Here is a 12,221-nt window from a genome sequence, read left to right on the forward strand (position 1 = left end):
CCAGTATTGCACCCCTCAGTGACTGTGACTGTAGTGACTATAGATCAGTGCTTTTAGTGTGACTCCATTATATGAGGTCTGACAATTAAGTTAGCGAACTGGATACCGTGCAGTGGCTGAATACTCCCGGCAAGCTGTCAGTGACTAGATAGCTGCCAGGTGTGATTTTAAGGGCAGCATGGGCGGTGTAATTGTTAGCATTACTGCCTCACAGCACTCAGGTCATGGGCCACCATGGCCCTAACTGTGTGGAGATTGTATATCCCCCCCCCCGTACTTGCATGAATTTCCTCCGGGTACTCCGGTTTCCTCCCACAATCCAAAAATATACTGATAGGTTGATTGACTCGCAACAAATTAACCGTCGTGTGAATGTGTGTACATGTGGTAGAGAAAATAGATTGTAAATTCCACTGAGGAAGGGACTGATGTGAATGGGCAAATGTTCTCTGTAAAGCGCTGCAGAATATGTGTGCGCTAATAATCAATACACTAGTACAACTACCATCCGCCTGCTCTAATTGGCTAAGGGGAAATTGGGGAGCATACACTGACTGGGCGCAGCAGGGCCTGTCTGTTACAATTGGTGGGGGAGGCACACTGAGGATTGTTTGAGGAAGGGGGGCCCCAAATCGGTGTGTCTAAATCCACCTCTGCTTCAGTGCACATGGTTTTGTCCATTAGCTAACAAATTTGCTGCTGTGATCAGATCTGAATTAGGGCCCTCATTCCGAGTTGTTCGCTCGCAAGCTGCTTTTAGCAGCATTGCACACGCTAAGCCGCCGCCTCCTGGGAGTGAATCTTAGCTTAGCAGAATTGCGAACGAAAGATTCTCAAAATTGCGAATAGAAATTTCTTAGCAGTTTCTGAGTAGCTCGGGACTTACTCTGCCACTGCGATCAGTTCAGTCAGTTTCGTTCCTGGTTTGACGTCACAAACACACCCAGCGTTCGCCCAGACACTCCCCCGTTTCTCCAGCCACTCCCGCGTTTTTCACAGAAACGGCAGCGTTTTTTTCACACACACCCATAAAACGGCCAGTTTCCGCCCAGAAACACCCACTTCCTGTCAATCACACTCCGATCACCAGAACGAAGAAAATTCCTCGTAATGCCGTGAGTAAAATACCTAGCTGTTGAGTAAAATAACTAAGCGCATGCGCTCTGCGAACATTGCGCATGCGCAGTAAGCGACTAATCGCAAAATAGAGAAAATCGTCAACGAGCGAACAACTCGGAATGAGGGCCTAGGCCAGAGGTTCTCAAACTCGGTCCTCGGGGAAACACACAGTGCATGTTTTGCAGGTAACCCAGCAGGTGCACAGGTGTATTAATTACTCACTGACACATTTTAAAAGGTCCACAGGTGGAGCTAATTATTTCACTTGCGATTCTGTGAGGAGACCTGCAAAACATGCACTGTGTGTGCCCCCGAGGACCGAGTTTGAGAACCTCTGGCCTAGGCCCTTATAGCACTGCTGCAATCAGGAATCTGCAAAGGCAGACAGAAGAACCCTCAGGTGCATAATCAGCTTGGAGGGAGTTTCAGCAATTAGTGTCCCAGTCCCATGCTCAAACTGAATGTGTTGCAGTGTGTATGCTGAGCAGACTTCCCAGGCAGGAGACTCAGCAAAGCAGGAAATCCTGACCTGCAGGATATTGACAGATGTGACATGCTTGCTGAGGAGCCGAAATCAGTAAAAAGGTGACAGGTGAGTAACCCAGCAGCAGCGGAATCGGGGACATTTTGTGACACTGACAACATGGGAGACTTTCCTTGCAGAAATGCATTGTGGGTATTGCTGTCACAGTAGCTCAAATGACTGCAGGCATACCTGTATGGCCTACGTCAGAATACTTTAAGCATACCTCCCAACATGACCCTCTCCAGGAGGGACACAATGCTCTGCTTCTGGCCTTTTCTCTTAATGTACGATTGTTGGCACCTGTTTTGAACAAGTTAATAGATAAGAAAGGTGTGTTCAGCACAGGTGATAGCAATCATACAGTAAGAGGGGTGTTCAGAAGTTCATGTTGGGTGGTATGCTTTAACCATACCTCCCAACATTGAAGCAGAGGAGGGAGGGACATCTTGGCACGCGTAGCGCGCCCGCGCCCCGAAAAGGGGGCGTGGCCTGTGTGGAAGGGTCTGCGGTCACGAACCACGCCCCCATTTTCATCACTGAGGGGGCATGGCCAGCGCTCTGTGAGCTGCTGGCATGCCCCCTCTCCCTCTAGCTCAGTGGAATAGACGCTGTGCGCATGCGCACAGCGTCAATTCACCGCTGCTCTGCTCTCAACTGAGCAGAGCAGCGAGTGATCAGGAGCCTCCCAACTGCCCCCCCCAACTGCCCCCTTTCGTCCGACAGGCGGGGGGGGGGGGGGGCACTGCTTCACCTGTCATAGACTTTTACTCCAGAGTTTATTCTGTTTCTTTATATTTTTCATATACCTTAAACAGTCAAAACTCTAGTTTACACGTTAGCATGACAGGAAAGGCTCTGCCTCACCCCTCTGTATGTCACCTGTACTGGTGCGCAAGGGCTCCTGGGTCCAGGGCGGTCTACACACCGCACACCCTGCACCCATTTAACTATACTTACCTCTCCGTCGGCCCTGCGCTTGCTGCCAAGCGGCTAAAATCACTTGGAAAATATCCGCTATGGCTATATTCTGTTGATTCGCACATGCACAATAGAGATGTCCCCAGGAGGTACCATGTTCCAGGAGACCTGCGCATGCACAGTAGACTCTGCCAGAGTCTACTGCACCGCCGGAAAGGAGCGGGCCCAATCTGAGACTGCACACGGCCACCCTCCTCTCTTAAAGCACCTGTGCCATGGCCCTAACTGTGTTGAGTTTTCTTGCGTGGGTTTCAGCTGGATACTCTGGTTTCCTCCCACAATCCAAAAATATACTGACTGGTAGGATAGTTGGCTCCCAACAAAATGTAGCTCTAATGTGTAAGTGTGTGTATGATGGGCCAAGAAGTTTTTAGTATTTGTCGTTGAATGGTATGATAATATTATGCCGTCCCTTTTGTAGGATGTTCACGCCAGGTGATGACCACATGCACCCAATAACTGGTCACGCCCCTTGAGTGGGCCCCCACCATTGACTTTCTCTGGTAGGCCCTTCATGCCCCAGTCTGACACTGGCTGCAGTCACATGTTGCAGCAGCACATCAGATTGGCGGACAGACCTCCATGGGCCTTAGTGCCCACAATAAGGAGACGCTGTTTTCTACCAGCATAAATAAATGACCTGTCACCTCAGGGGTCTCAATGACTTCTATTACCCATTCTATGAGGAAATGAGACACTGGTACTCCTTCTCTTCTTTTGAGAGCAATTGCAGAGCAGGTGCTCCACTATGTCATCATTATCTATTGGGCTTTCTAGTTACATTCCTGATCTGAGCAACACACTTTCCTTCATTTATACTGATAAGGTGCAGATTATGGCCCTCATTCCGAGTTGATCGGTCGCAAGGCGAATTTAGCAGAGTTACACACGCTAAGCCTACGCCTACTGGGAGTGAATCTTAGCTTCTTAAAATTGCGACCGATGTATTCGCAATATTGCGATTACTAACTACTTAGCAGTTTCAGAGTAGCTTCAGACTTACTCTGCCTGTGCGATCAGTTCAGTGCTTGTCGTTCCTGGTTGACATCACAAACACACCCAGCGTTCGCCCAGGCACTCCCACCGTTTCTCCGGCCACTCCTGCGTTTTTTCCGGAAACGGTAGCGTTTTCAACCACACGCCCCTGAAACGCCGTGTTTCCGCCCAGTAACACCCATTTCCAGTCAATCACATTACGATCGCCGGAGCGATGAAAAAGCCGTGAGTAAAATTACTTTCTACATAGCAAAGTTACTTGGCGCAGTCGCAGTGCGAACATTGCGCATGCGTACTAAGCGGATTTTCATTGCGATGCGATGAAAAATACCGAGCGAACAACTCGGAATGAGGGCCAATATTTTCATCACCTTTGGACGGGTGGTATTCAGTATGACGGCTGTTGGGATCCTGGAGCTCAGGATAGCAGCGCCGGAATCCCGACACCCGGCATACGACAAATATTCTCCCTCTTGGGAGTCCATGACCCCCCTGGAGGGAGAATAAATAGCGTTGTGCGCCACCGTACAGCGAGCCCGCGAGGGGCTCATTTGTTCTCGCCCAACTGTCGGTATGCCAGAGGTCGGGATCCCGGCGCCGGTATGCTAAGCGCCGTGATCCCGGCCGCCGGCATAACAAACTACACCCTCTTTGAACAATTGGAAGGCCGGAATAGATCCTTAATAAAAGTAAATAATATATTTAATAGATGTGGGTGCAGACTATAGGGATTTTCCTGGTGAATGCTCCCCTTTATTATTGCATCACAGTATCTTTATTAAATAATGTTTTTTTTTTATCTATTTTATTTTTAAGACTAAAATCACCAACGACTTATTAATATCAGTCCTGTACTTACATTGTAGAATTAGTTTCCCTATGTACCATGGCTATTTTTTACATATCATTGTCCAACACCACCAAATAATTTCTGTTTACCCAAACACTTCCTGCATCACTACTAGCAACTGGAGCCATCGCACTTCCTGATAGCGCATCACGTGGAATATTCACATAGACCCAACTGGCCTCCAGGTGTGTGACACAGAGGGCAGCTATTCTCAGGAACACATGGGATTACTGGGGCAGCCTGTGAGGGAATTTACTTCAGAGCCCAGAACAACACACCGACGCCATGGTGACGCCATTTTCATGGTATCCGGACTCAGGGTCGCCACCACTTAGGTCGACACCCATTGGTCGACAGTGAATATGTCGACACTAGAAATAGGTCAACCCGACCATTAGGTCGACGTGAACAAGGTCGACATGCAAAAAGGCAGACGCAAGGTTTTTTTTTTTAAAATCCTTTTTTTTTACTTTTTCATACTTTACGATCCATATTTATTTATGTATTTATTTAGTACCAGTTATTTATATAGCGCACACATATTCCGCAGCGCTTTACAGAGGATATTTGGCCATTCACATCAGTCCCTGCCCCAGTGGAGCTTACAATCTATATTCCCTACCACATGTACACAAGCACACATTCACGCTAGGGTTAGTTTTTGTTGGGAGCCAATTAACCTACCAGTATATTTTTGGATTGTGGGAGGAAACCGGAGTACCCGGAGGAAACCCACGCAAGTACAGGGAGAATATACAAACTCCACACAGTTAGGGCCATGGTGGGAATTGAACCCATGACCTCAGTGCTGTGAGGCAGTAATGCTAACCATTACACCAGCCGTACTGCCCATATGGACTACGACTGGAAATGGTAACCTGTGCGGAGCGCAGTGAGACATGCGAGGGGACACGGTGCACTAATTGGGGTTTCCGGTCACTCTACAAAGAAAACGTCACCAGAAAAACATGGAAAAACTCATATCGACCTTGTTCATGTCGACCTATTTCTAGTGTCAACCTAGCCACTGTCGACCGATAGGTGTCAACCTAGACACTGTCGACCATGAGTCCCATACCCATTTCCATGTTGCGCTAATGTTTTTCCATAACGGACTCTGACATGATGGAGATGTTGTATTTGGAGTTGGATAATATAACATACGGCAATGTGACTACTGGAATCATCAGTATGAATATTTATTAATAACAGAAGATTGATAAGCAGTGCTTGTCATGTAATTGCTGCATACAGACACTGAGTATATAGCATACAGTCACGTGTTATGGGAAGCATTAAATGCAGCACATACATAAAGCAGTAATATCAGTAAATGTCTGTGTTATGCTCAGCGGCAGCTCCTACCTTTTTTGGGCAGGAGGGCTGCCGCTGCCCATGCTGGAGAGGAGAGGAGATTGCCGGGCCCCCGGTCAGTCAATGGATGTGGCAGGTGTTGGGACTGGCGCATGTGCACAAGCGCGGCTTGAGTATGCGCAAACCACTGGCTTCTATGGACTGCATCGGCTGCAGCCCATAGAAGCCAAATTGGGTTGACGATCAGGCAGGAAGTGGTTTCCTGCCGGAAGCCAGCTCTCTACTAATCGCAGCCCGGTCTGGCAGTCCCAGAGGGAAGAAACACCTCCCAATGAAACTGCCTGTCCTGCGGGTGAGTTGCAATGCAAGTAGAACTTCCAATAAGAAGTCATTGCCAGTCACAGTGAATCCACTGAGCTAGTGCGATCACACTGTAGGGATGGCCATCGGTGGGTTATCCATCAATAGTTGCCATTGATGGCTAACATCGATGGTATAAAACCATCTGTTAAGGAACAATCAATGGTTTCATTCACCGATCGTCACTCCTGCTTTACTATGGAGGGGGCTGTGGGCCAATCAGTGAATGGGACGGGGCTTTGTGGGTGTCGGGGGTGGAACTGTGCTTCATGTCCTGACACATTGTAGGGAAAATAAAATCTGTCTGGTTGTTCTTTACCATCGATGGTGAGAAACCATCGGATTCTCCCCCATTGATGGCAAAAGTATTCAACATCAGCCATAGACCATCAAGGATTTTGTATCATCGATGGTCAATACCATCCCTGTCACACAGACTGCAACTGGCTCAGCTGATCTCACTGAAGTGGCAGATTTTAGTGCAGTCCTACAGGCCATAGGTAAAATCCATCACTGGTAGTCTCTGCCTGTGTGTTATACAGATGGGGATCTCCGCATGTGTGTTATACAAAAGGGAGTCTCTGCCTGTGTGTTATACAGAGAAGGGTCTGCCGCTCGCTATGTTTTATACAATGAAAGATCTATATTTTGTTATGGGCAGATGTATTAAGCCTGGAGAAGTGATAAAGCGGTGATAAGTGCAAGGTGATAATGCACCAGCCAATCAGCTCCTAACTGTAAATTTACATATTGGAGCTGATTGGTTGGTGTGTTATCACCTTGTACTTATCACTGGTTTATCACTCATTTATCACTTCTCCAGGCTTAATACATCTGCACCCAGTGTCGGACTGGGGCATGTAGGGCCCACCGGGGAGATGCAGTGGTAGGGGCCCATGTTTAGGGGTGTGGTCCATCTGCAGAGGGGGTGTGGCCTGCCACCTCATTGGTTTGACTAACCATTAGAGAGTGCAACGTCTGGGCCCCTTCATAAATATATACAGTAAATTCAGCTGCTGCATGCATGATAATGTACCAGATTAATAACAGATTAATAAAAGCAATGCACTGTAGACAATACACCATAGTACAGTATAAGGTAACATGTATAATGTATAATTCAAGTGCACAGTCTGGAACCTGATCCTTGGAGCAGGAGGTGGGCCCCCAGACAGTGGGGCTCACCAGTGGTTTCCCCTGTACCCCTGTGGGCCAGTCCAAGCCTTTCTGCACCAGTGTGTGTTATATAAGGTATCACTTGTGGGGCTCTATGTATCAACAGTTTTTTGCATAATAAAATTAGATAAATTTAGATTTTTGATACTTTTCGCATTTTTTACATATATTCTGTGTGTTTGTTTATTCACATCCTTTTGCCAAGTCTTTGAGTGCCGCCCTCTCCAAGGTATCATATGCTGTTCAGAGGTTTTCAAGCCCTGAAGGGAAGGCACCGGAGCGGGATTTGCATCAGACCGGAGTGCCGGGGTTCCAGTGTTATTTATATATATATATATATATATATATATTTTGCAATATAGCTTGGCACTCCGGACTCACAAAATTCAACTCAGGGTGCCATCCTATTAAATTTCATAACTACCAATGTCTTTCCTTGAAAAAACAAGGCGGCACTCCCAGGTACTTCCAATCAATGTGATATATTCAATTAGAACAGCATAACGGTTGGTCAACGTTTCAAAGCCCGCAGGCTTTTTCGTCAGGACGTGAACAGTGAAAATAGGAAGGAACATAGTTCCTTCCTATTTCACTGTTCACGTCCTGACGAAAAAGCCTGCGGGCTTTGAAACGTTGACCAACCGTTATGCTGTTCTAATTGAATATATCACGTTGATTGGAAGTACCTGGGAGTGCCGCCTCGTTTTTTCAAGGAAAGACATTGGTAGTTATATATATATATATATATACATATATTGAAGTAGTCTAAAAATGTACCAATATTTTCTGTTTGCTTGAGATTTATATTATATACATATAAAAATTCTCTCAAATACATATATATTGTATGCAGTGTGTGTGTGTGTGTGTGTGTGTGTGTGTGTGTGTGTGTGTGTGTGTGTGTGTTTTGAGACTCTGAATAGTTTTGTTGGAGGTAAACAGCATACACTACTAGAGGCCAGTGGAAATTCATCTTAGTAACTGTTTATTACAGTCATGCAATAACCAATCAAATTGACTTTGTAAAAGTTCCCTCCCCTTTCAGTTTTCTAATAAGTGTCCCATAGTAAACTAGCTATTCTTTACTGCTGTAACCAGGAGCATTTCTACAGAAGAGGGGGCCCATGTGCACCTCCGGGTGGGCCCCCTCCTCTGCACGGCACTGTAGACTCCGGCATTGTGCCGGAAACATGGCACCCGCCATGATCCGAAGATCAATTTGGCTACCGCACATGCATAGCAGCCATTTTGGCTGCGAGTTCCGGCGTGATCACAGCTCCCGGTGCTGGACTCCGGAAAAGTAAGTATTAAAATGGGTGCGGTGTGGCCCACCCCCATGGACCCAGGAGCCCGTGTGCACCGCACCCATTGCACCCATTATAGAAATGCCAAAGGATGTAGGTCAGGTATGTGCTGAACGCCACCAAGGAACTCACTGTGCATGTCCGGCTCTGGAACAGAGCATGCGCATTTCATTTCCTTTTTTTCGAAATGCGATAAAAAATGCAATAAAATGACAGAAAAGTAGAGCAATAATTATCACATTTTTGGACGTTTATCGCAATCACATTTTCTATTAAAGAAAATTTATAAATATGTGGGGGGGGGGGGGGGGACGATAAAAAACGGGAAAAATACCCGATAACTGACGATAAAAAATATGAAAATTATCGCATTTTTGATACATAGACCCCGTTATGTCTTATTCAGAAAAGGTTAGAAGACAGATCTCAGCAAGTTCTTTCTCCAACTAAGTATATAGGTAGTTCCCCCTTACATGTTACACATATATTACCTTTGGAACGTCTATGATCATACTCACAGCGTGCAGGATTATTGCTGTTTGGTTTACATCTGAAGAGATTGAACATTTTCTCACTTAGTTTATTTTCATTGTCCTGGACATCACTACAGATAGCCCTAACATTTGCCGTAACATCTGCAGCAGATGAATAAATGAAGGTATTATTAATGCATTTGATCTCATTAGGGCGTACTACTGTTTTACTCATGGCAATATCACAGTCCGATACGTTTGTAATGTGCTCTCTCTTAAATTTATCCCAGGTCTGACACATGGACGGATGGGGGAGACTGAGGAGGATCCCGAATATGATGAGTGATGAAGCTGACAGCATCCTGGCAGGTGTGATCTGTAAAGAGATACAGCAAGGGGGTTACAGCCCGAGCGTAATACAGAACATAGGGGTAAATGTATGAAGCAGTGATAAGAGAGGAGAAGTTGCCCATGGCAACCAATCAGCATTGAATTAACATTTTATAATTTGTATAATATAAAATTAATAAGAGCAGCTGATTGGTTGTCATGGGCAACTTCTCCACTGGCTCACTTCTCCTCTCTTATCACTGCTTCATACATTTATCCCGTAATCTATTGTGCACCAGGCTATCTATATAACATCATATACTGTAATTATTCTGATGCAGTATACATATCTCCAGAGATGGCCTACAGGTAATTGCCCTAACTTTATATGAGCCACACTAACAGATCTCCATTCAGCTCAGATTGTCAGCTAGGAGAAATCACGTCTACTAGCATTAAAGGGAACAAATACATTTGTAATCTCCTCTGCTATAGGAATGACTGTGCATGAAATACACCATCTTACCTACAAGAATATGTACTTTTATTATGGAAAATACTGATTATTTTAGCAACACATCCGGAAACATTTTCACATAAAAGATTGGTCACTAATATTGCATTTAGGTCCCTGTACTGTCTTTCTTGCAGTGTACCAACAAGAAGCAATCAGTGTCAACTCTAGAGGTGAGTCTGCAGCACAGTCCAAAATTCAAATAAGGGAGCCACACCCAGAGGCATCACCGGGTCTGGTGACACATGGTGCAAACTCCGGATCTCCTGTGTCGAAAAGGGGGTATAGCCAATAGCCATATACAGTTCTGCTCATAAGTTTACATACCCTAGCAGATTTGTGATTTTCTGGCCATTTGTCTGAGAATATGAATGATAACTCACAAACTTTTCTTTCACTCATGGTTAGTGGTTGGGTGAAGCCATTTATTGTCAAACAACTGTGTTTACTCTTTTTAAATCATAATGACAACAGAAACTACCCAAATTACCCTGATCAAAAGTTTACATACCCCAGTTCTTAATACCGTGTATTGCCCCCTTTAACATCAATGACAGCTTGAAGTCTTTTGTGGTAGTTGTGGATGAGGCTCTTTATTTTCTCAGATGGTAAAGCTGCCCATTCTTCTGGCAAAAAGCCTCCAGTTCCTGTAAATTCTTGGCCTGTCTTGCATGAACTGCACGTTTGAGATCTCCCCAGAGTGGCTCAATGATATTGAGGTCAGGAGACTGAGATGGCCACTCCAGAACCTTCACTTTATTCTGCTGTAGCCAATGACAGGTCGACCTGGCCTTGTGTTTTGGATCATTGTCATGTTGGAACGTCCAAGTGCGTCCCATGCGCAGCTTCCGGGCTGATGAGTGCAAATTTTCCTCCAGTATTTTCTGATAACATGCTGCATTCATCTTGCCATCAATTTTGACCAAGTTTCCAGTGCCTTTGTAGCTCACACATCCCCAAAACATTATTGATCCACCACTGTGTTTCACAGTAGGAATGATGTATACCTACCAACTATTCCTCTCTCACCTGCTGCACAGCAGCACTGAACAGACTGTTCACCAGGAGAAAGGGACATGGGGCATGCCAACAGCTCACAGAGCGCTCGGCATGCCCCCCACAGCTGAGAAAATGGGACATTGCCTGCAATTGCAGCTCCTCCACAAGGCCATGCCCCCTACCCATGAGGCCATGCCCCCAAATGTCGAGTATCAGGAAGAGGACATCCCAGCATGGTGCGGACAGTGGGCAGATGCGGGGTGACTGCGGCCTCACCCTCGGGCAGCAGCTCCCCGGGAGGCCACCCTGCTAGCCCACACTTAAAACCGCTAGTGGACGTCAACCGGTACATACGTCAGTGGAGCCAGCGGTGAGGGATGACATTAGGTCTGAGGTCAAGCTCTGGAAATCTTTGTATTCCAGAGCTTGGTAAATCCAGGTTGGATGGAGCCTCTATAGAAACCTATTAAATATATCAACTAAAGGAAACCAATTACTAGAGATGTGCGGGTTTGGATTTACCCGTATTTCAAAAAGGTATCTTATTGACTCCAGATGTCAAGTGTTTTGGATAGCCGATAGGAAAAAAACAGATACTTTCAAACTTGTGTTCATTTGGCGTTAATAACCTGGTAAATCCGGACCCGCACATTTCTACCAATAACACACATTGCTTTAAACCTTCTCATTTAGGTGCAACATTTATACCATACGTGTCTACTCTCCAGGGAGGTCCAGAGGGCTCCTGAATCTCAGGTGGCTCTCCTGAATGCACAGAACAGTGAGCAAGTATCCCACAGCCGCATGTCCATGACCGCCTACTTCTCGAGTGAAGTGGGCAATTCAGGAGGACAATGACATTGTAAATGCTGAATCGATCATTGTGGCCTCATCCCCAGCTTTACAATACCAGTATCAGCTGCATTTTATTGTCGGGCCGGGACCACTGCGCATCATCACGTCCCCCACCTTGCCGTGCCGCAACCCCCGCATAGCCTACCTGGCAGCCCCCTCCAGGTGCACAGTTACTTTGTTTTTGCTTTGATCCCAACTCAGAAACCTCTGTGTGCATTCATGAGGTCCCAATGTGTGCAAAGTATACATTATCCATATTCCAGTCTGTGACCCTGTTTATGCAGATATTGAGCACATGAAAATTCTTACTTACATCAGACCATACGGAGCAATCTTTCTATTTCCTCTAACCTCGGGTGGGTGTGATCTTTCCAGTCACCCTGGGCGCCACTACCACAAGAAGGCACAAAGGTGAGCATCAAGGGTC

The 12,221-nt window shown here is 46.1% G+C and overlaps 1 long non-coding RNA gene across 2 annotated transcripts in view; it reads left to right on the top strand.

Annotated features, from left to right (window-relative positions):
* The first annotated feature begins 1,498 nt into the window (after positions 1–1,498).
* LOC134947922 (uncharacterized) overlaps positions 1,499–12,221 on the top strand; it is a 40,320-nt gene continuing 29,597 nt past the window's right edge. The window contains exons 1-3 of one of the 2 annotated variants that reach the window (XR_010182859.1): positions 1,499–1,711; positions 9,387–9,465; positions 10,078–10,113. This is a non-coding gene — a long non-coding RNA (uncharacterized LOC134947922). The remainder of the gene's footprint in view (positions 1,712–9,386; positions 9,466–10,077; positions 10,114–12,221) is intronic. The other variant, XR_010182860.1, reaches the window with a different exon arrangement.

The sequence above is a fragment of the Pseudophryne corroboree genome, chromosome 8, assembly GCF_028390025.1.
Source record: "Pseudophryne corroboree isolate aPseCor3 chromosome 8, aPseCor3.hap2, whole genome shotgun sequence".
NCBI lineage: Eukaryota > Metazoa > Chordata > Amphibia > Anura > Myobatrachidae > Pseudophryne > Pseudophryne corroboree.